Source organism: Apus apus, chromosome 6, assembly GCF_020740795.1.
Source record: "Apus apus isolate bApuApu2 chromosome 6, bApuApu2.pri.cur, whole genome shotgun sequence".
NCBI lineage: Eukaryota > Metazoa > Chordata > Aves > Apodiformes > Apodidae > Apus > Apus apus.
The window spans coordinates 15,602,713-15,625,049 of NC_067287.1; the positions used below are offsets into that span (position 1 = coordinate 15,602,713).

General features: G+C 45.7%; 1 protein-coding gene across 4 annotated transcripts in view; it reads left to right on the forward strand.

Annotated features, from left to right (window-relative positions):
• Positions 1-22,337, forward strand: part of IGFBP2 (insulin like growth factor binding protein 2) — a 63,417-nt gene that overhangs the window by 20,773 nt on the left and 20,307 nt on the right. The window contains exon 1 of one of the 4 annotated variants that reach the window (XM_051624149.1): positions 17,774-17,785. The exons of the other annotated variants lie outside the window; for them this stretch is intronic. The gene's annotated coding sequence lies outside the window, so the exon portion shown is untranslated. Of the gene's footprint in view, positions 1-17,773; positions 17,786-22,337 lie in introns of those variants that run through there. 4 annotated transcript variants of the gene reach the window in all.

Genomic DNA, 22,337 nt, shown 5'->3' on the forward strand with positions numbered 1-22,337 from the left:
GCAGCATGTGTGCCACCACTGTCCAGGCTAACCTCAAATGAAAAGGATCAAACTTCAGTGGCCAAGAAAAGAGTGCTGACCTATTTTGGACACTTATTTATATTCAAGTTGCTTCTCTCTGTCTCTGTAAAAAAGCTGTTGTGGCTCTGATACTTTTTAAAAAGTCTTTCCCCTCCCATAGCTTTTGTTTTTAACAGGATATAATCTAGGACTAACATCTGTATTTTCCAGTAGTCAGAATAAATGTCTTATTATCTTTTCTTTCAGTTTTCTTGCTGAAACAACACTTTCACAAAGCAAAGCCAGCTCTGTAAGACAGCCAAGCCTTTGGTTGTGTTGTCTCAATTTTTACGGGTCCTCTTTTTATTTCAAGTCTCTGCGACAATTCAAAGTTTTCAGACCAAAATGGAAAAAAGCTGAAAATATGTCACTGCTGTCTCTGATCATGAGCCACAATGAGAAGTCATCTAATGCAGAGTCACAAAAACTATGGAAAGCTGTTGGTTTTGGTTTCTGTGATTTTTTTTTTTTTTTTTTTTTTTTAAGTGCACTTTCCTGTGGTCACTTCTTGGCTGTATAACTTGCTGAAATCTTGATCTTCCCCTGAAAGGGTTTTATCAGTGAAAAAGTATTTGAGTTTTTTTTTTTGTCTTGTTTTGACAGCTAATTGTTCTGTAGCTTTATATGCTGCAGTTCACAGTTAATTTCTGATGTCTTTTAGATTGAAACTGAAATGTCTATAACAAAATTGTATAATTGGAATAATAATAAAATTTGAGCAGCTCAGTCAGTGCAGCCATGTGCACTAACCCAAGCTAGATACTTGTCATCCTGCATATTTTAGGACTTGCATTTCTTACTGTCAACAGCAGAAATATAAGTTAGATACTTAACCAGCAAGAAAAGCAAAGGGAAATGCTATGGCTGTGTCATCCGTGTGAATGAGTGCCAGTTTAGTCCATTGTGTTCTGTTTAATTTTTCCTACTGTAATGTAGGAGCTTTTTGTATGTATCTGGTTTTGTTGTGTTGTGTTGTTTTTTTTTTTCTCTCTGGTCTATAAGATCTGAAAGAGCAAGAGTAAAAAAAACTGGAAGGAGCTTGAATTATGGATGTTGCAAGCCTTTTGGCTTCACTAGGCAAGCTTGCAAATTAACTGAGCATACCAGCCTTCTGCTTAACTAGCTGTACCCTATGCAAGTGCATCTTCATGAAGATTATATCCCACTCTCAGAAGGTCAGTGGGAGCTTTTCCATCATCCTTGCCTTCAGCTGCATTTGTGTAACTGAGAATGATTAGGGAAGTTTCTTTGTTGCACAGTTGTGGTATGTGGCTTCTGTGTCTGTCATACTTGTGTTCCTATTTTCAGAGTGTCTGACATTAAATTACCAGTGTCTCGTGCCTAGACAGGCACACAGCCACCTACACCCCCATGTGCACTGAGATGTCTCTGCATCAATGTGGCTGGATTTGGGACAATCCCATTGCACTCTGGCAGAAGGGCTGTGCTGGCCCCATGAGCTCCCAAGGCTGATGGGTCTATGGTTGCCATCAAACATAGTTGCTCCTTGAGTGTGACCAGGCTGTGACTGTCCCCTTCTTGTGAGGCTGGTCCTGTGCAGGGTTTTGGAGAGGAGGAGGAGGGCTGGAGCCTGTCTTGGCCCTACACACGATCGTAAGAGGTTTTTCCCCAGTGTTCGTTACCAGATGCTGTGATGCAGTCTGTGAGTGGTCTTCCTCCAAAGTCTCCAGGGAGTGGAGAGCTGGGGGCAGAGGACTCATGATAGAGCAAAGGAGAGTTTTTCAACTTCTTTCAAGGAAGAACACCAGCTGAGGTCTGTAGCCTCTGATCCAGGGCCTTGTAATGATGCAAAACTGATCTGAGAAACTCAGCATCACCCTTAGAAGGAGTGGAATATGGCATGGCCAAGTGAGGGCTTCCATGCTCTGTGCAGGGGTTTTAAATATCAAATGCTCTTCAACTTTCAGTGGCTCATGTCTGTTTAAAGTTGTTTGTGACCCCTGTGTGTTAAAAGCATTTGTAAAGCTCATCTGAAAGGATGTAGATCTGAAGGTGAAACTAGTTCCTACTGCTGCTGGGATTGGGTGGGTGTATATATATATGTGTGTGTGTGTATATAGATACTGTATGTATACATAGAATATATATAGATATATAAAACACCTCTATTTCCTGAGTTATGTGTTGCTTGGATTTGGTTGATCAAACATAGCCATGGAGAGACCAAATTATGACCCCTGCAATGGAAAATAGTTTTTTAATATTTTATATATGTATAAATGTTTTAAATGGACACTATTTCTTTCCTTCCAGTAGAGCAGTTCTAGGTGACCAATAACCCTGACAAAGAACATAGCTTAGAGATATGATAGGCTCCAGAAGAGATGCTTATTGTGTCTCCTGAGTACCTGCCATAGGCTGCTGCACATGAGCAATGCTGTTGGCACCTCCTGCTCAAACCTGCTGGGGTTCTGTCACATCAGCAAGGAAAGGTGTTTACCAAACCCATCTGGGATTTGCTGGATTAGACATGATGGAAGGCTGCTGAGTCTGGGTTAGTTGTATATGTAGAAGGTTTCATGCAGTGCACACACTGAGAATTGAAATGCTCCCTGGTCAAAGCAAGCAGAATTCTCCCAGCAAATAAGAAGGCAAACTCAAAGGAGGGAAGCTCTGTATTGAGTTGGCATGTTTAACATAGTTTAACTACTCTACTGTGAAAGTGAGTTCAGATTAAGCTTCCCCTGTGTAAACAAGCTAGTTGAGGGGTTTTGTTGTGTGAGGAATTGATGTGGTGAAGCAGATGTTTGAAGGACATCTGTCCTGAGCACAGGAAGCATCCCTGGAGTCATTAACTGCCCCTGGCTGGCAAAACTGGCAGAGCTGGGGATGGACAGTGCTTTGGAGAATGTCTTAGACCCTCCACTAACCTGGTTAGCCCTCATACGTTCTATACATGCTATATCAGATCTGAAGTCACAATTTTCCTATACTGGAAGCTCATGGAGAGGATTTTTGTTTCCTGTGAGTCCCTAAAAATTCAGTCCCTTGTACGTTGCCTTAGTTGTCCTCATGGTGCTAGTGATCTTGTGCACGTGTGTTGGCTCCACACCTCGCACACCAGAATGTCAACAGGGTAAATTTTTTATTAAGTTACTGGGGAAATCTGGCATTCTGGATTTTCAGTTTCTTGGAAAGGTTTGGATCTAAATCTGAGACTTGGGTGTTCTTCTTTCCCTATATTTCTGCCACCACATTTGTGTCTAAGCAGGAAAACTGATTAAATTATAGTGCACGTCTGTTACTGTGCAAGTATGGCAGCTCCCTGAAGTTTCAGATGCATTTTTATTTTTCATGTGGTGAGTAATCATGCTCTCACATCCAGAGGGTTGAGGGAAGAGCAGTGCACAGCAATTGCTGGATATGCATTTCAAAATTCCCTGTGGAGGACTGTCTAATTAGATCTAATGAGCTGGCTGGTGAGCATGCACGTGCGTGTGTGCTTTCACCACCTCTCTGTAGCTAACAGGATCAGAAGTGCTCATGTGTGTCTGAGGTAAATTGGATGAGTACGTGGGAGAGATGTTTTTGCAGAGTGCAGGTGTGAAGCAGAATTTTACCTGTGTTTCTCATATCTGTGCTGTAATAAGAGACATCCATTGTGGAGGTGAAGCATTTGCTAATGCAGATGGTAAACTGGAAGTGGGGTTTGTTGTGGTTTTAGCTGCTTAGGTGAGTAGGGATGGGAGCAGAGCATCTTTGGCAGTTGATATCCCATCCTCCATCGTGTAGTCCCAAGAGCCATTGGTGCAGGGGGGTAGCAGAGCTACAGCAGGTGACAGGGTGTGTGCCACCGAGCTGCCAGGGCAAGGTTTTAATTTAACTGGAGACAAAGGGTCAGTGAGGCTGAGATTTCAGTGGATGAGGTGGTTAAAAACCATTAGGTTTGCACCTTGCTGTGTGTCAGATCTGCTCTGCTGGCTGCCTTCCCACCTCTCCATCGCTGGAGAGGGCCCTGAGTTGGCTGTGTGTAATTTTGCTTTTTTGCAGGGGTCATGGCCATGGGTCAGTGCTCTGTTTCCAGGAAGGACCAGCCTGGGTAGAGAGCTGTGCCATGAGGGTGGCCATTTTAATGAGGGGGTTTTCTTTGTCTTTTTTTCTTTCCCTTTTTTTTCTTTTTTCCTAACAAACCTTTGTTTTCCATCAAGAAAACTGTCCTGAGGCACGACTTAGGGAGGCAAACATGCCTGGACAAAGGGAGCATTAAGCCTGCACAGAGGGAGGGGAGAGGGTTACACCTCTAATTACTTTGGGTGCATGTAATTTTTTTTTTTCCCCTCTGGTGACTGATGGGTCTTGAAAGGACTTGCTGGGTTTGATGTGTGATTCACTGGTGCAGTCGTGTTCTGGGCGAAGGCTGGGGGCTGTCTGGGCCCTGGGTGCCAAGGGCAGGCAATGCCCTTGTGCTGGTGTTGCTCATGCCTGAGTCAGCACTTGTGCAGCACCAGCTGCTCCTGAGCTGGGGGTCAGGACATGGATTTTGCTGCTCATGCCCCAGCCGAGCCAGATGGGGGAGGATGGAGAGGCTTCATTCTGCTGTGTGAGCACCATTTTGAGAGGGGTGGGAGCACGTGGAGCAGCACCTCCTGGGAGCAGTGTGGGTGCTCAGAGCTGTCCTAAGCAGATGTGAAGCACCAAGCTGCAGAATTGCTTCTGCCAACCATTCAGAAGGAGGCAATCCTGATCCCCTTTCACTCATCCCTACCCCCAAACAGGGACACATGCAGGGAAAAAGGGATCAATGTTCTCCTACCCTCCCAATGAGCAGGAGCCTCCAAAATACCCAACCAGCCAGCCGGCCCCTTTCTCTGGTCTTAATGCCTGGTCCTGGAACCCATGATAGCACCTGTGTTCTCCTAAAAAAAATGGGACCTGAGTTTGGCTGGAAGAGGAGCTAAGGTTCATGGTGTTCATGTGGGAAGCAAGAAAAGGGAGGAAGGGGAACTGGAGGTGGAGAATAGTGGATGAGCATTTGTGGGGTTGGTGTTCAGAGGAGAAGAGGAGCAGCTGGGGCTGCCCAGGAGAGGGGAGGAAGAATTTGTGGAGTGCTGGCCTCAAAGCCAATGGATTAGGAGTGATTGGCAGGGAGTTCAGGATCTGGTTTTAGGCAAACAGTGTAAAATATCATGTGGAATTCAAGGAGGGAGCTCCAAAGTCAGTGGGCTTGGCTGCTAAAGAGCCCACATGAGGGAAGGCATTTTAGCCTGATTCCTATAAAGATTTTCCTTTTCCCACTACCAACACCCAGCAGGTTGGGTGGTGCAGAGATCTGACCAATGATTTCCTTCCTGAAAGTTTGGTGAAAATCAGGGGCCAAGTAGAGGAAGAAAAAACCTGGTAATGCTCTTGTGGAGAGGAATGATGTCTTGTGGGTTCAACTACCATATTAGACATCAGGGCATCTGTGGCTGCTGGTGCCTGAGATGCACTCATGGGTGGCACTGCTCCTAAGAGGGCTGGCTTTCCTTTGGGGAAACAATGCTCTTTCTGCACCAAAATTTAGAATAATTTAGATTGGAAAAGACACTTAAGATCATTGAGTTCAACTGTAAACCTAATGCTGCCAAGTCCACCACTAAACCATGTCTGTAAGCGCCACGTCTGCATGTCTTTTAAATACCTCCAGGGATGGTGACTCAACCACTTCCCTGGGCAGCCTGTTCCAGTGCTTGATAACCCTTTCAGTGAAGAAGTTGTTCCTAATATGTCATCTAAACCACCCCTGGCCTGCCTTGATACCATTTCTTCTTACCACTTGTTACTTGGGAGAAGAGACAGACCCTCACCTTGCTACAACCTCCCTTCAGGTAGTTGTAGAGAGTGGTAAAGTCTCCTCTCAGTTGAGGAATGGCCTTTGCTCCCGTCTTCCACCCCCCAGTTTCCTGTTCTCACCATTTGAATTGTTTTGGACACGCCCTCCTCCCTTGAGGAAGGGTTATTTTGGCTGTTGCTCAGAGGGTCAGCGCCAGGGGTTTGGGCTGAAGGGTTTTGATTTTTGCATATGGAACAAGCCTAATCCTCCCATGGCAGCTGGGACATACAAGGGGACAGGACTTTTTTCTTTTTTTTTTTTTTTTTTTTTTCTCCATGATGGGTGGTTCCAGGTTTGCATGCTATAGCTTGAGAGATGGAGCTTCCCCACTTCTGGACATGCCACTCAATAACTTGAGTAGATCTTACTGTTGGAACTTTCCTCCCTCCACTCTGCTGTTCCAGCCTTTCCTCCTTCATTTCACCAATTCCTGTCTCATGCTGGAAGGTGATCCCATGCTTTAATAAATCTCAGTGATTTAGAGAAAATATTTGTCAGCATATCATCTCCCCTCCATATCCTATGAATTTTTCTGACGGTGTTTTCATTAATGAAAAAATGTTTCTAGCAAAAGGGAATGAGCATCTTTGTCACTTTGAGCAAATCTCATCCAGCCAGGGTGGGGAAATCTGTCTCCAGTGTCACCTCTTTGGTTGGTTTCCCCAGCCTTTCTCTGCTGATGGAAGATCAGTTGCATCTTACAGCTTGCAACAGGGCTATAATAATTTTAATTGTATTTTTTTTAAGAAACCCCAAACCACCAAACTGGGGATTCTTTCATTAACTAGAGCTGAGGGACTGCAGCAAACTACCTTTTGGCTTGAAAGGCATTATTTATGCAGTTACGTAATCCACGTTGAATTTTCAATTTGTCACAGTTTTCTGCTGCCTCCTCCCTTTTGTCCACCAGCCCAACTGAGCTCCTGCTGAGGCTCTCCATTGTCTGACATGCTTTAGAAAGAGTCCTGATGTATAGGTACAGTCCAGATCCAGCAACGCTTTGTGCTCTGAGATCTCTGCTTGGAACAAGTGGCTGCGGTGCTGAGTCTGAGTCTAGAGTCTCTCCCGGTTTAAGGTTACCCCTGCTGGGAGGAAAAGCCATCATTTTTCATCACAAATTCTTTTCTGAGAGGCTGTGGTTGCCTGGTGTCTCAGCTTCCCTCCCTGCATCCATGTGGGAAAGCCGCTAGCATTTCCAAGCCGTTCACATTCCTTGCAGGAAAAATATCTCGGCAGCAGAGGACTGTGTGATCCTCTGCAGCCACAACCTGAACGTGGTCCCAGCACAAAGGTATTGGGAAAAGCCCAGAAGCCTTCACTTCAATCATATTGGCTCACATGAATGGTGGCTGAGCTCAGTGTTTTAGTTTGCTGAAACTACTTCAGATGCAGGATGGAGGTGTTCACTGCTTATCCTGGTGTAGGAGAGCTCTGCCATTTGTAGTAGGGACCTGAGCTGCTGCTGGCACCTGTTAAATCTCAAATAGGAGCCTACCTGTGCTACACTTCAGTTTAAAATTATAGTTTGGCATGGATTATTGCTGCATTAGTTCTATGTGAAAATAATCCTCCACTTCCAGGGAACCTGCATGGGTTTGAGTCTGTGTAGGCACGGACATCAGCATCTTGCAGGGCAGAGGTTTCTCCTGTCGGTTGAAGCAGAGCCATTGAGCACACACCTGCTCTTCCTCCATTCCAGCTGGGAAATGGAATGGCTTAGCCTAAATCACCCCAAATGCTTGAGATTCTTATGTACCAACTAAAGTGGAAGTGAGGGGCTGGATGTGTTGAGCCTCCTGGGAGCACAGAGTGTGGGTGGCTGTCGTGGCTCAGCTGGTGGCCCAGGGGCTGCTCTGAGCAGGGTGTGAATACCCTGTGCTGCCGCAGATGCCCTCGCACCAGTGCTGCTCCTCAGGTCAGGGGGATCCCATGCATATGCCCCCTGCCGGGATGGTAGGGAGGAATCCTCCTAGCCATGGTCTTGCCACAGGGCCCAAGTTGGAGAGTCTGTTCAGCAGGAATATGGGGATGGGGTGTGAATTGTCCTGAGAAAACGGTGAGCGTGGCTCCTGATCACCTGCACTCCCACGTCTTTGCCCCTGCCCTGGGGCAGAGGGGGTCTCAGCAGTGGGGTGCCCTTATGCTGAAGGAGCCTTGCAGTGGGTGATGCTTGGGCAGCTCCAACACCTTGGCTATGATTCAGGACAGTGATGCAAAGGTCTGTGGGATGTGGGTTGGACCTGAATTGCTGTGAGATGGGCTAATGATGTGGATTACTTTTTTAATTTTACTCCTCCCATTCAATACTTTGCAAGGATGACTGGAAGGGACTACAGATAACAAAGCTAGCAGTTGCATTTCACAAAAGCATTTTCTTTTGACTCCCTAAAAGCTCCAGCAGAGAAAATAATAAAAATTTACTTGCTGTTCTTGTTTCCAGGGTGTTCATGCCTTGGAGATGTACAATTAAGGGAAGGTGTACAACTCCTGGAGCTGTGGTCAGGAGTCTGAACTGTTTTAGATATATAGCACAAAGTAGAACAAAGCCAATCAACCCTTTCCTAAAGACCACTTTTGCTGCTCTCCCTTGGTGCAGCACAGGCCTTGAACCTGACACACTCATCTTCCCCTGTGCTGATTTCTGTTACTAATTTCTCTTGCTTCAACAAGTGTTAAAATCCCAGCTGCTGTGCAGCAGGCCTGGGCTGTGTTTCAACCCCCCTCCCCCCTTTCCCAGGGGCTGTTGACGTGCCTGTGCTTGCATCCTTTGTGCTGTGTCCTCCATCCTGACACAGCTTTTTCCTTTCTCCCGCCTCTGCCTCTCTCGTTTTTGAAGAGTTCAGGCTGGGGATGTGACGTGTGGTGGGTTTTTTTTAGGGGCACGTCAGCCTTGACAGAGTTCCTTGAAAACTGTCCCAACCTTAGGAGAGCAGAAAACTTGTGAGAGTATTTGAATTGCTGACCAGTTTGGCCTTTTGGGTGATTCTGCACAGGGGCAAATACTGCTCCTTGCACACACTGGGGCTGGCAGTTGTCACCTGTAGGAAGAAGGTGCCCCTGAATTCCTCAGCTGCAGTACGGCCAGCCCAGCCAGCCAGCAGGGTCCCTCTCTACCCCCTCTTATTTTGTTTGGATCCCAAAGTTGCTTTAAGTTAATTCAAGCTTAATTCCTCCTGCTTGATCCAGCCCTGTAACTGCGTGTCTCCCACATGCGACATACTGGAGTGACGGAGACATGTGAACACTGCCAGGCCTGGATAGTGCTTGGAGTAAAACACCCCATTCCTCTCGGAGCGGCTGGTCTCTGCCCCTTCCCTGGGTGCTGCCCTGCTGGGGTGGTGCAGGCAGGGCCCACAGGGCTGCTCCCTAACGTGTCTGTCCCCGCTTGTTCGTGCCGCTGCCTGAGCCCCGGGGATGGGGAGGGCGGGCGGGATCCCCTCTGCTGCTCCAGGACCTGGAGCCGGAGCTCTCGGCGCCTGTGCTTCCTGCAGGCAAGTGTGTGCATGTTTTTTCCGAGGCTGGGTTCACCGTGCCTGTTCTTTGTCTCTCTCCCACCCCTTCAAATTCCCAAATCTTACACTTTTGATCCCCATCACGCGCATACCTGTTTCATGCGTCCCGAGCATCTGATGACAGTCAAAGCACAGATCTTTCCCCCTCAGCATCCCGGCCATGTGCTGTGCCATATGAGCTCTGTTGGGGGGGCATCTGAGTGACAAAGTGCAAACGTGGTCCTTGTTTAGCTCTTGCACTCAGTGGACACTTCTCTTTCTTGTTTTAAGGCAATGTACTGGCTGTCCCATTATGAGCCTGGCTTTCTTCCAAACAAGCCTTGTGTGTGGGCACGTGTGGATTATCTTTGTCTCTATGGCTACACTGAAAACTGTAGAACCGGAAAATGTGCTGGAGGGATTGAGCTCCAAGATACTGGTTTCCTACAGCTTTTATGAAAATAATTGCTGGGTGCTGGGACTGTACCTTGTTCACATCTCCTGATGCGTTGTAGCAGAAACTCAGCCAGTATTAGACATCAGAGAACCAACAACCAACTCTCAAGCACAGTCTCAGGAAAACGCTACATAAAAAAACCCCTCCACATTAAAAATCGAGCTTTGTTAGTTCTATAACTCCAGTGTATTAATATTAATTAGGTCATTTTACTAATTACCTGTTCATTTGTATGTAGGGGCAGTTGATAGCTTGCTGATGGGTCCCAGCTGGAAACTGTACAGCATGAGAAACAGACCTTGAGAGTCACGTGTGGGCAAGAGGGGGTTGATTATCACCTTCAAGAGCTCTTGTTTTAAATCATTTTGGCAATCCCTAAGGTTGCATGTGGGATGAAGAAGTGCTCTCTCTGATGAGGGTTAAACGTGCTTTTTTAATAGAGAATTAGTGCATGTAAGTAAGCTATTCACTGGTGTGTGCTTGCTAAGAGCTGATGTCAACATTTTGAGAAGATAACAAGTAACAGCAGCTAGAAATATCATCAACAACATCATTATGTTTTGGCTTTTTTCAGGCACCTCCCCAGCTGGGGATTTAAAGGTGTTTCTAATTAGTCAGTACTTCTAGCTCTAGGACATGACTTGCTGAGGCTCCTGTGGCAGGGATGAGCCTGCCTGGGGTGAGCATTGTCTCTGCTCCCCTTGTGAAGGTCACACACTATGCAGTGAGCATGAGGAGCTAAAGCAGGGGACTGGAAGGGGAGCCTTGTGGAGCACCTTGCATCATCACGTCTCCTGTGGGCAGTAGGTCTCTTAGAGAGGAAGCTTTAACTGGAGACTAAATGGCTTGTCTGGCACCATCAGTTAGATGTTCCAAGTCCTTTTTCTTTCTGTCTTGTCCAGCTGCAGTGGCACACAGCTACTGTCTGGTACCAGGAGTTTTTCCAGCCCCACCTTGACTCTGGGTGCTTCTATGCTAGGCTGGACTTTAGGTAATGCTCAGGAAGGAAAGATTTGGTGGTAAGAAAATGTACAGTTTCTTGTCCTTATAGACTGTTTATGGGCATCAGGCCCTATGGGTGATTAATTTCAGCATGTGCTTAAATGTAAGTGGTGATATTCCCCATGTTTCAGTTGTTCCATTGCATGTCCAGTGTAATAATCTTCATAGCCATTTAAACTATTTGTTATTCATTTTGTGAACTTTGGCAAAGATTGGATTATTTTAATACTATTGATTTGACGTCAGAGATCTGCAGGGAAAGCATTCATCTGTGATGGCCAGCTGGCCAGCTTTTTTCTGCTTCCTGGAGGACCTACCAGTTCATTGCCATTTCGGGCAGAAGAGATTGCAAAACTGGCCTCATCCTCCCACAACCCAAGAGTATTCTGGTAGAAACATGGCCATTTTAAGGCAATTGTTCCTTTCTGGCTTGTCAGGTTGATATCTATCAGACCTTCCTGGTTCTTTTCTCAGCTCTTCAAGCCCAGTTCCTTTTCTCCAAGTGCTTCTTGATCATGCAGCACAGCACAACACTCAAATTCAGATTAAGCTGCTACAGAAACTGCTGAAGTCCCCAGAAGTTCATCCAGGTGCGTATCCTCATTATGGAATGGGTTTGAACTAGTGCTTATTTGGCATTGGAGGAGAAGGAGGGACAAGGTCACAAACTAATGTTGCTCTCAAAAGAGAGACTGTGAAGGCTTGATCCAAGATGTGGAAACATGGAGGGGAAACAAAGAGAAGAGGGAAGAGGGTCTTTTTCTGAAAAAAATGTTGCTCAAAGCAGGGAGTGACAACATTAGATACAGCTGATGTTGTGGCATAAGTGGTGGAGACAAGGTAGCAGAAACAGGGAGGTAGCTGCCTCTGGACATCTGTATATGAATTAACAGCTGTCTCAGGAAGAAATTCATTTGCCCTGGGAAAAAATTACTCTGGATGGGAACTGGTTAGGGCAGGTTTACTTCAGCACAAGGTTGCATCATCCAGCCTTTTTTCCTGCCCCTTAGGCCATCTGGGGATTTCCTGGCTGATCCTGTTCATGCTGTTTTCTCTGGGTGCTTGAGATAGCTTCAATAGATGCTTGTGAACAGCTGTGGTGGAAGAGTATAGAGCTGGCCTAGCTCATTAAGGAAAAATGAGTTCAGGGAAATATAGATGATTCGGAGGCATTAATCAGTGGAAGATAAGGTTGAGGTGTTTTTTTGTTTTTTTTTTTCCCCATTGCCACAGTCTGCTGAAGGCTCAGTGGGGTCTGGCAAGATAGGTAAATGGCTGCTGTACTCATGGAAGCAATGAAATAAGATTCTCCACTGCCCTTGGCAAGGGTCTTTTGCCCTGCTCTGTTGATTCAGCAAGGAGCTCTCATCTTCCAATCATTAGTCATCCTGTTGTGATTTCATTTTGTGGAAGAGATTATAACCAACTGAGGAGACAGGGCAACATGAGAGACCAGACTGCAGTCTTATACCACCGTGTCGTTCCTTTGCTTTGCTTTGTCCTCCTTCCAAACCCATGGCCATCCAGACCATACAATGGAGAGCAGGCAAGAGCATTCTTTATGGTGGGAGGAGCAGCCAGTCCAGACTTGAGCTAGTCAAGTTGCCTAACCCTGGAGCTATGCTATCTATTGTGGGAAAAACAAGGGCTGGAGCCCGGGCCTCTATTTGCGGCTCTGCCGCTGATGCCTGCATGATCTTGAGCAGATGACCTTCAGTTGCTTCAGTTTAGGCAAGTGCTGTAAGTAAGTATTGTGATGGTGTAGTGTTGATTCCAGGGAATTTTTAAACCTTGATGCATTCAAGGAGAGTGAAGGCTCTGGACTGGAAGACTCCTCCATAATGTGACTGGTTATTGCAGCCCAAGTCAGCCAGACCCAGGAAGTCCAGCAGGAGCAGGTGGATTCAAGGAAGCTCAGCTTCAGAATCTAAACCTGAAGATCCATATTAGCTAATCCAGTCATGAAGCAATGAGATTAGGGGTGCTTAGCTCTCCCCTTAGATCCTGACTGTTCTTCTTTTATGAAGAAGTCTTTAGGAGACAAGATTATCTTTAAATAGTTTTGTTCAGCAAACTGTATGCTGGGACTCTGTTGTCCTGAAGGGACCTCAGGTCAAGATGCTAATCTTAAATGATAACAATAGCATTTAATGAAGTGGCTCAGGTGTAGAATTAGATGAATCACTTACAGGAGACAGAGTCTGACCTTTGCTCTGAGGGTCTTACAGTTCTTTCAGGACCAAACCTTGGTCCTTCTGAAGCTGTTCACTGACTAGGAGCAACTTTCTCCCCATGAGTAAATAACTCATTGCTGCCTGACACTTCTCAAGGGCAAGTTGGAGACTCCTGTTGCTTCTTACATGCCTAGGCTCATGTGTGTTTCGGCACGTACACATCTTTGATATGAAAAATGACTGGGTTGAGAAAATGTAAATAATTTCTGCAAAAGTGCTGATTCTTGTTGTATGGGAGGAAAAAAGACGCACCTAAATCTTTCCTGAAAGTCCTGAGTTTGAGGAGTGTCCAACCTCTGCAATGCTTGGTAATCACAGCTCCTGGTGCCAAGCAAGAATAGGATTTTATTATTTTTTCCAGCAGGTAATAAGATGATATGGTTAGATGGATTCTGTTTGGCACTGTGGGGAAAAGGCTGTTTTCTTCACCTTGCTGGGTGGTTCTAGGTGGGAGCTGTGTCTGGGTAAGCATCCAGAGGCAGCTGTCTCTCTTGGGTTTTTGCTTTGCTTAATCTGGATATCCTGAGATAAAAGGCAAGTCAGATGTACAGCTCAGGGGTAATGCCTGGGGTTGTCTCAATTTGGGCAGCTGCAGTGCTGGAGGTTTTATGTGAAGAGGCAAGGTTTGGAGCAAGGCAGGTGAAGTAATTACCACAATCCTTTCCCTGTCAGATTTCACTAAACAGCTCCAACCTTTGCAGAGCTGCGAAGAGAGAGAAACTTGACTTTTTTCTTCCCCTTTCACTTTAACCTGTATGTGCAGAGATAATAACATGTCAAAATGAAGTGGAAGTACTTATGTGGTACTAAAAGCATGGTCAGTGTCAGAGCAAGGGACTTGCCCCCAGATATCTACTCAGTGTGGCTATATGTCTGTCCTTGCCATAGTTACAAGGACTTCCTTCTCTCTGCTGGCTTGATGCTAACAGTCATCCTGTCAAGGATGGGATTTTTATGATACCCATTTTAATAGATGTGTACTGCTTGATAGAGTGATAAAATGACTTGCTCAAGGTCTCTTAAGGAGGCAGAAGCAGGGCAGGAGGGCTTGAATCCAATTCACTTGAATCCCAGTTTGTGAATTTGGCCCTGAGACTGTTTATGGGACCTTCGTGGTGTCAGGATTGCCTTCCCTGAAGTCAGCTGTGTTGTACCAGCATAAACTGCCTTAAGCAGATTATGGCCAGGGCCACATTAGCTGCTTTCAAGGACTTTACTGCAAAACACAGTGTGCAAAAATTGGAGTGGGAGCAGGAACAAAGCACTGAAAGCAAAGCTCTTTGGCCTCACGGTCAGTAACAGTATGGGCACTGGGACTTTCTTAGTCTACCAGAATCCATTTTTTTTTTAATTAATCCTTTCATTTGCATTTCCCTTTTTTTTTTTTTAAATTTTATTTTTTCCGGATGACATTGGTTTTGATGAAGAAACCTGTCAGAACTTGTGACTTCCATGAAAAGTCCATTCACAGTCCCTCACCTTGAGAAAACACAACTGACTCCACATCAAAGAGACCAAAGACAAGGACACCAAGAGCAAAAACTTAAATTATGTTCAGTGAAGTGTTTTTATAGTGGTGTTTTTATGTGGTGGTGTGTTTTGTTTTCTTTAATAGTATCCTCAGGAAGGAGAAGGTCTGAGTGGTTGTGGTCAGAAGTCAAGGGCTCAAGAGCTGGTGACACCACAAGCACTAGCATGTAGACCACGTGGTGTTGTCCTAGCTGTAGCAGCCTAAGGGCATAGGCAAGGCAAGCTTTGTGGGGAGGGGTTGCCTCTAGTATTAGGCTGGTGGCCAAGCTTTCAGGTACACAAGCTGAAGCCTGAAACAGAGATGGAAGTCTTCAAAGCTACATTCAGTTTGATATCAAGTATTCCAAGCTTAATGAGGTAGGTTGATCTGGTAGGTTGTTGGAGAGAAAGGTAATTCATACCTGCAGATGAGAGGGGTGTTAGCAAAAACACCTGAAATTAAGGAAATTACCCTCTATGGGGAAGAAGGAGAGAATTTACCATCTGTTGAACAAATTACCATCTGTTGATCAGCTGGGATGAGGTAGGACAGAACTACAGCAGGCAGTAAAGCCAATCTCCCTGCTGAAACCAGGATTCCTAGTATCCAGCAGATTTTACATGCTTGTTTTCAAGGTTACCTTTTGAAGGTGTTTTATCTTCTCTTTTGAGGACCGTGGTTGAGAGGTCAGAGGCTGCCCAAATAAAGAGATGTGCCCTTTCATAGCATCAGTAGCTGGGTTGTGGGACTACATTCCAGAGGATGCTGTGAATGCTCAAAATTATTTCAAGGGGAGACTGGAGAAGTTACTGGGGGTTGAAATCCCCTCAAACAGTCTTTGATCTCTGCCGACTTTTGTCTACTGTAGGAGATGAGGTGATGTGGACCTGTGGTCTGAGCTGGTACAGCTGTTCCTGTGATGGGCTGGTTGTTTTGAGAGACATCCCTGGTGATAGGAGCACTTAAAGGTATTAGGAAAATACCTTAGAAGACTGCAGGTCATCTAAGGACTTTGGGAGTTAGCCATGGAAGGACAGATAGAGCTACAGGCTGCAAAATGAGGGGTGGCAGGGGTTGTGTGCTAGATCTCTCTGTAATGTTATTAGAAAGATAAATGTTACCAAAATAATATTGCTGTGGGAACTTAGGAATGTATCTTAATATCTAGGAATACACATTGGCAAACGTTGTATTAATAAGGTAAAACATAGATATTCCTGCATGTGATAGCCCAGATTTTTTTCATTAAATAGTAACAGCACCAGCAAATGGAGGTGCTATTTTAGGTTTTGTTTTGGTAACTAGTGTTGATGTTACAGGAGGGCCTGGTTGTACAGAGGAATCTTGGACTTAGTGCTCATAAAATGGATTCCTTTTAAATCAAATGGAAGCCTAAACAAAAGTAGGTCTGTGACTAGGATACTTGTCTTTGAAAGGGCAAAATTTGAAAAATGAAAAAAGCTGGTGGGTGAAGTCATCTGGGCAGAGAAGCATGAGAACTTGAATGCAGAGGATGCAGAGCCTTTCTCTAATTCAGAGGTGCAGAAACTACTTGGATGAGGGATCCCAAGCAAAGGAGAAAAACACAACAGGAAAAGGCTCCTTCCTGAAGCTGGTGGATAGCCACCTTAAAAAGGACAGTTGGGATTAAACAGCATCTGTAAGAAATGGAAAAAAAAAGACTAATTGGCAAAAAAGCAGTGTCTGAGAGGTCAGGAGGGGTAGGGATAAAATGAGAATTGCCAAAAGTCAAGCTGCGTTAGGCCTGGCAAAGGAAATTAAAACAAATAGCAACAGGTTTCTCAGCTATAAAAATAAAAAGAGACTTGAAGCTGCTGTGCAGTGAGGACCAACTGGAGATTAAAGATGATCTAGGTATGGCTCCAGTATTAACCAAACTGTGCTTCAGTGTTCAGTACAGTTGGAGGGGATGAGGACATGGAAACCTTGAAAACAGAGGGGAAAAAACCAAAAGTCAAAGAACTAAATTGATTAAAATCCATTGGAGAGCAGAGTCCAGGAACACTGGCCCCGGTTTCTAAAGGGACCACGACTAAAAAAAAATAAATTAAAAAAACCCACTGTGTCATGTATAGGGTTTTAGGGCATGATAGTAACTAGGAGATGGGGAACCCAGTACTTCGTATTGCCAAAGGTGGGAGTGTGATTCAGACAAATACAGACCCGTTAAGCCAGCCTCAGTTGTGGATGACACTGGCATACCTAGAGGACAGAATAGTAAAGGGCTCGAAGGGAAAAGCCAAGTAGATAAGGCAAAGGTGGATCATGCCAGGCTAAGCCACTACTTTTGTCTGATACACTGCACTTTATTGAAAACCCAGTCTGTGTGATCTCCCATGGAGCAGTAGATACAAACGCATGGCAGAAAATGTGCTTTGAAATAGGGACAAAGGGAATCAGTTTGATTAGTGTTGAGGGCAATATAGAGGCTTGTGTGAGGATGGTGGGATTTGACTGCAGAAGACCCCAGGGATAAGAAGTGAGGGGTACCTGGCGGTGGGTTTGCAGTGAGGCCCTGACAGAAACTGGAAGTGTGACGGTGTTAAAAGCTTGTGATTGCACTGACTTAGGTTCATTGTTACGGAGAGAGAAAGCTCTGGAAAAATATTTAGGATAAGTGATGTGGAGGGCTGACAGGATCAGGAGCGGATAAAACAGAGTGCTGGGATGAACAGTGAGAGACCAGGCTGGAGACTTTGAATGGGACTTCTGTCAGCAAAATCTGCCAGTGGCCAATTAAATCTGTTAGGCCTGTATGTTTCAATTGAACGGAGGGTGAGGGCGGACTACCTCTTGGGTCCTGCTTTGCAAAAACCACATGGCTTGCCCTAGAGCCACAGAGGAGAGTCCCACAGGGAGAGGGAAGTGTTAACCACTCTGAAAGCAGCTGGAAGCCCTGGGCTGCAGTTATGAGGTTGAAAAAATTGATATGGGCAGGTGCAGGGACGAGATCCAGGGCAGTGGGAGCATGTGCTGCGGCGAGGGCTTGGCAGGGGAGGACTTGGCTGCTCCCTTGAGACACAGGAGAGAAACAGGGAGGGGAGAGAGCACTGTGAGCTAGAGAAGAATGCTGGCATGAGGGCAGCGAACAATAACTCGGCCCTGGTGGTATCCCACCTAGAAAACATGGCATCCTCTGCTGGCTGGAGCACTGTCCTTCTAAGACATCTTCTCCAGGTGAAACCTTGAGGGTAGGGTAGGTGTTCTTCTCCCAGGGAGGGTGGTGTGATGTGCATGATGGCAAGCCCCAGGTCCAGTGGCTTGGGTGTCCGTGAGCCCACAGGGCAATGTAGTCCTGACCTTGCTGTGCTAATGTTCCTTCAGCTTGGCAAAAGGGAAGTTCTGTCATGGGAGCTTGGTTGTTAAAGATCAATATTTATCCACCAAATTCAAAATAAAATTGTGCTCTCAGAATCTGTGGGTCTGGTGTAAAGTGTAGTTGGATCTAGGCTGAAGCAGTGTTCCTGTTTCACAGTAAGTTACTGCACTGATTTCTTAAAAGGAATGGAGATTGAGATATTTTTTTCTGTCTTGGTAACAGTTTTCTAGGTGCAGCACCCCAGTCTGCCTGGTTTGTTTTTTCTTTTTTTGGTTGCTTGTTTTTGGGTTTGTTTGTTTTAAATAGATACTATATTTAATTGTTGTGAACTAAGCAGCATGTGACATACTTTGACCTAAAGCCAGTTTTCATGTATTTATTTATTTACTGACATTTTATTGCTCAGCATTTCAGGGTAACAGAAGTGTCTGATATGTTTGTTTTCCTTAGGCTCTAGAGTCTGCCCTGCAGCCAAGCCAAATTCCTCCAGCTTTGGGGGGAACTGACATGAAGAAATCTGTACTTTGTGACCTTAAACTTTCAATGAAAGAGGACTTGGGGAGTGGAGAAATGGCAAGTGTTCAGAAAGTTAATGTTTGCAATGGGAAAATGGGGGAAGACTTTAAAACAAAGCTCTTGTACGATGCCAGTAATTAGATAATGTGGTAAAGTTAGGAAGCCCTCGATAGAGAGTGGTTGCTCAAGAGGAGGTATCAGGTACATTGTCCTAGGCCAACACCCCTGACAAGAACAGGGAAAAGGATAGCTGCCATCTCTGATACTTTAATTGCAAGTGAAACAAAAGCTGGCAGGAGAGAAACTGAGAAGTGTCATGTGCCTTTAAGGTCTCCAGAAGGCTCTTCCCCAGCTTACAGGTCCTTTGTAGATGCTGCAGAGTGATTTATTCTTGTGACTCAGTGAGGGCTGGATTCTATGCATTTTCTTCTCCCCACCTCCAAGTTCCCCCAGTGTGGCTGTGCTGCCTTTGGGGCAAAGGAGCAAGATGCACTCCAGATTATTTATGGGTTATTCTACAGTTTCATTCTGGGAACATCCCTGGGAGGCTCATGGGTGTTTTGGTGCCAAATAGTCATCAACCTTCTGCCATTTTCCAGTTAATTTGTCTGGATGACTTCTCCAATGACTTCTCACATTTTCCACCACCTGATGCTGTGTGAAGAGTTTGTTCCTTTGTCTGTTTCAGAGGCTGTTTCGTTGTATCAGTGCTGTTTTCCTGTCTGATTTAAGGATTTATGCTAACCTCCTCAGTCATGGCAACCAGTCAAGGCCACTCTTGTATGGAGTCATCATCTGGAGACCTCTGACCCATGCTCACCAGATGCACAGTAGACTGGTCTGAGCACTGCCCTTTTCTTTGGTAGGGGTACTTGGTTTAGGGGTCAGCCCATGCAATGTCAGGTCTTCTCCTAGGTGCATCCATCTCTGGTGCCCCCAGGTTCATTTTTCACAGCTTTAAGGTCACAACTATGGTGTCCCATCCTCAAGCCTGACTTCTGGTCCAGTTCAGACCACAGATTTTTGCTGTCTGGACTAGAGCACTAAAAAAAATAATTCAGTTTTGACTTTAAAATCACTCACAACAGCAGATGCTATCACAGCCCTTTTGCAAACTGTGCCAGTGGTTAATTATTTGGATTGTCCATGTTTGCCTCATCCAGTAAATAGTTTTCATCTCAGTAACAGTTGAGCGTTTTCAAGAGTCATTAATTACTTTTTGGTCTTCATGTACTTCACTACAGATGAAGTAAAATTTTCCCCAGTTGCTCTTTTTCCCTTCTAATATCTTATCTGACCGATTTTATCCTGATTTTTTTTCTGTGCTGCTCCATTACAGTTGTGTTTAGGAATGGGCAAGAAGGTTGTGGGGAATTTTCTCTATGGGTTTTATTTGCTTTTGTTTTTCATTATTGATTAGTAGTTTCCATTCTCCTCTTCTCTTACACTCCTTTAATAAATATTTATGCTGCCCCATCAATTTACATAGTGTTCTGCAGACCTCAAATGAGGTAGAGTCTTGCCCCACTGATCTCTAATCTTTCCATGCATCCCCTGGGATGCTGTGGGGCCACTAGGAGCAGAGATGATAAAGCTTTGCTGGAGAGGACCCAAATACTGGAGGTGCTGGGTGCATTTTGCTCCTTTGGAGCTTTCTGGGAATGGAAGCCCTTCCTGCTTCTCCTTCAAATAGAAGGGAGGACATAACCTGCTGGTGACTTTTCATGCAGGGAGAGTGGACAAACTCTGATAATTTGCTTGGCATGTCTAGAAGAGGTGGCCCATGTGGTGCATTATGTAAGTCTGGTCTGTGTATGGAAACAGAAACTGCTTGTTAAAAACCCAGTGACCTTTCGTTCTCTGCATGCTGGGCTGTTGCATGATGAGGACCCACTGGCAAACTTTGCAAGGCTGGCTCAGCCCTCTGCATGGGGTCCTCCTCTGCTGGGACAGAGGGCCCAAACTGCTTCCAGTGAAACCAGACCCACCAATTCTGCTGTCTTGGCTGCTGCAACAAAACCTGTTTTTGAGTGCTCTCTCAGAATTTGCATTACCTCTCCTGTCAGGTGTTAAATGCCACCAGTAACTCTTCACTGCTGACAGCAAACCCTTCCCTCCAGGGCTACCTGTTTGCTGCTCCTCCAGGCACACTTTGAGTGATGTAGGAGGGAGTTGTAGGAAAAAGAATCTGCAACTCAGCTGTCACAGCTTTGGAGATGTCTTGGGTCTGGAAAAACTTGATGAACAGATGTGTGGCTGTAGAGGGACCAGTCCAGTGAAGCCAGAAGAAAGGTTTTTTTTAGTTTGTTTTTTTTACCCTGGTATTCAAGAGGAAGAGTCAAATGCAAACATGATGATTTCAAGTGCATGTGGCTGTCCATCTTGAGGCCTGTTCAGTGGAAACTGTGTTTACCTGTTTGCCAAGAAAAACACACTTTTCCCTTTAATCCTTAGTAAGCCTTTCAGCTTTAGCCCGGCGACACCATCGCTGTTTATGTAGCAAGGCAGTGCATGGTGAGAGAGAGGCCAAAGTGGGCTTTGTGGAAGGCAGGGATGGGGCAAGAGAGAAAACAGTTAGGAAAACCCAAGTGTTTTGGTGCAGAGTTTTTGATTGGGACTTGTAATGCGCAGTGGTAAGTAGCCAGTTAATGCCAGATCGTCTGCTGGATGTTCTCCTTAATTACTTTAGCCTGTGCCAGACACTGATATCCTTGAAACCTGAAAAATCCCATTAGAAGGTGCTTTCTTTGGGGCTTGGCCAACATGCTTTGCAGACTCTTGAGAAGAGCAACACATGACAAGAGTAAGTGCTGATGGGCTGGGGCAGTTGGAGCAGCAACTGGGGGTGGCACTGGAGGGGTCTTTCCCCATGTCGAGGTATCCCACACAGCTTGTCAGGAGCTTGCAATGAATCCCTCACTCTGGGGTGGTGTCCTGGCTCTCCAATTAGACAAGCAGCAGTAAGAACTGCTGCTGCTGCTGCTGTTTTCCATGTGCTTTGGCTTTGTTCCTGTGCCCTCAGCTTGTGCCAAGGCCTTCTGTATTTGTGAAAAGACCGGGCATTTTTCTTTCTTTTTAAAGAAGAGGTGTCCTGGCTCCCAGCCCCTCGTGAGGGCTGTGGTTGATTTCAGATACATGATGGAGTTGTGCATGGTGCACAGCAGGTGCATGTCACTTTCTGAAGGTCACTCCTTGATTGAGAGTCTTCAAAACCTGTCTCAGCAGAGTACAAAGACATGCATTTTGGTGTTTAGGTCTTTCTGCTGACTTGTTCCTGTGGGCTGATATGGAGAGCTATGAAGCTGTAAATAGAAGGAGGAATGAGAAGATAACTATTTTTCAGTTTGATTTGCCATCCCATGAAATGATCAAGCAGCACATCTTGGGGAGCAAGGCACAGAATTAAGCCATGAAAGTAACTGCTGTAGCAAATTGGAAATGTCCTTGAAATAAATGGCTTCTAAAAGGAAACACAGGAATTCGTGGAGGGATGACTGGTCATGAAATATGAAGATCTTTGTGCAGCCTCGAGCTTGGTAAGTCCTGATGCCATTCTTTTCCAGAAGAAGAGGAAAAGATCAGTCCTTACATTCCTTCTAGTATCTGCTGCTGACCACAGCTGTAGCTGCTGGTGGATCACAAAGATCGCAGCCCGGTGCTGGAAGAGCACACTGGTGCCTTGGCAGGGAGACATGAATAATCATGTGCTGGTCCTCAAACAAGCTGCCTGCAGCTGGACAGGTCTGCTTGGGCTCCTCCCTCAGCCTCTGTGTGGATGAGCCCCTATGTCATGGTTGGCTTGTGTTTTGGACTTGTGACTGGTTTGGTCTCTGCACAAGAAGCTGCCACAGCCCTCTCCTCACTGATGAGCATTGCTGCAGATGTCCTCTGCTG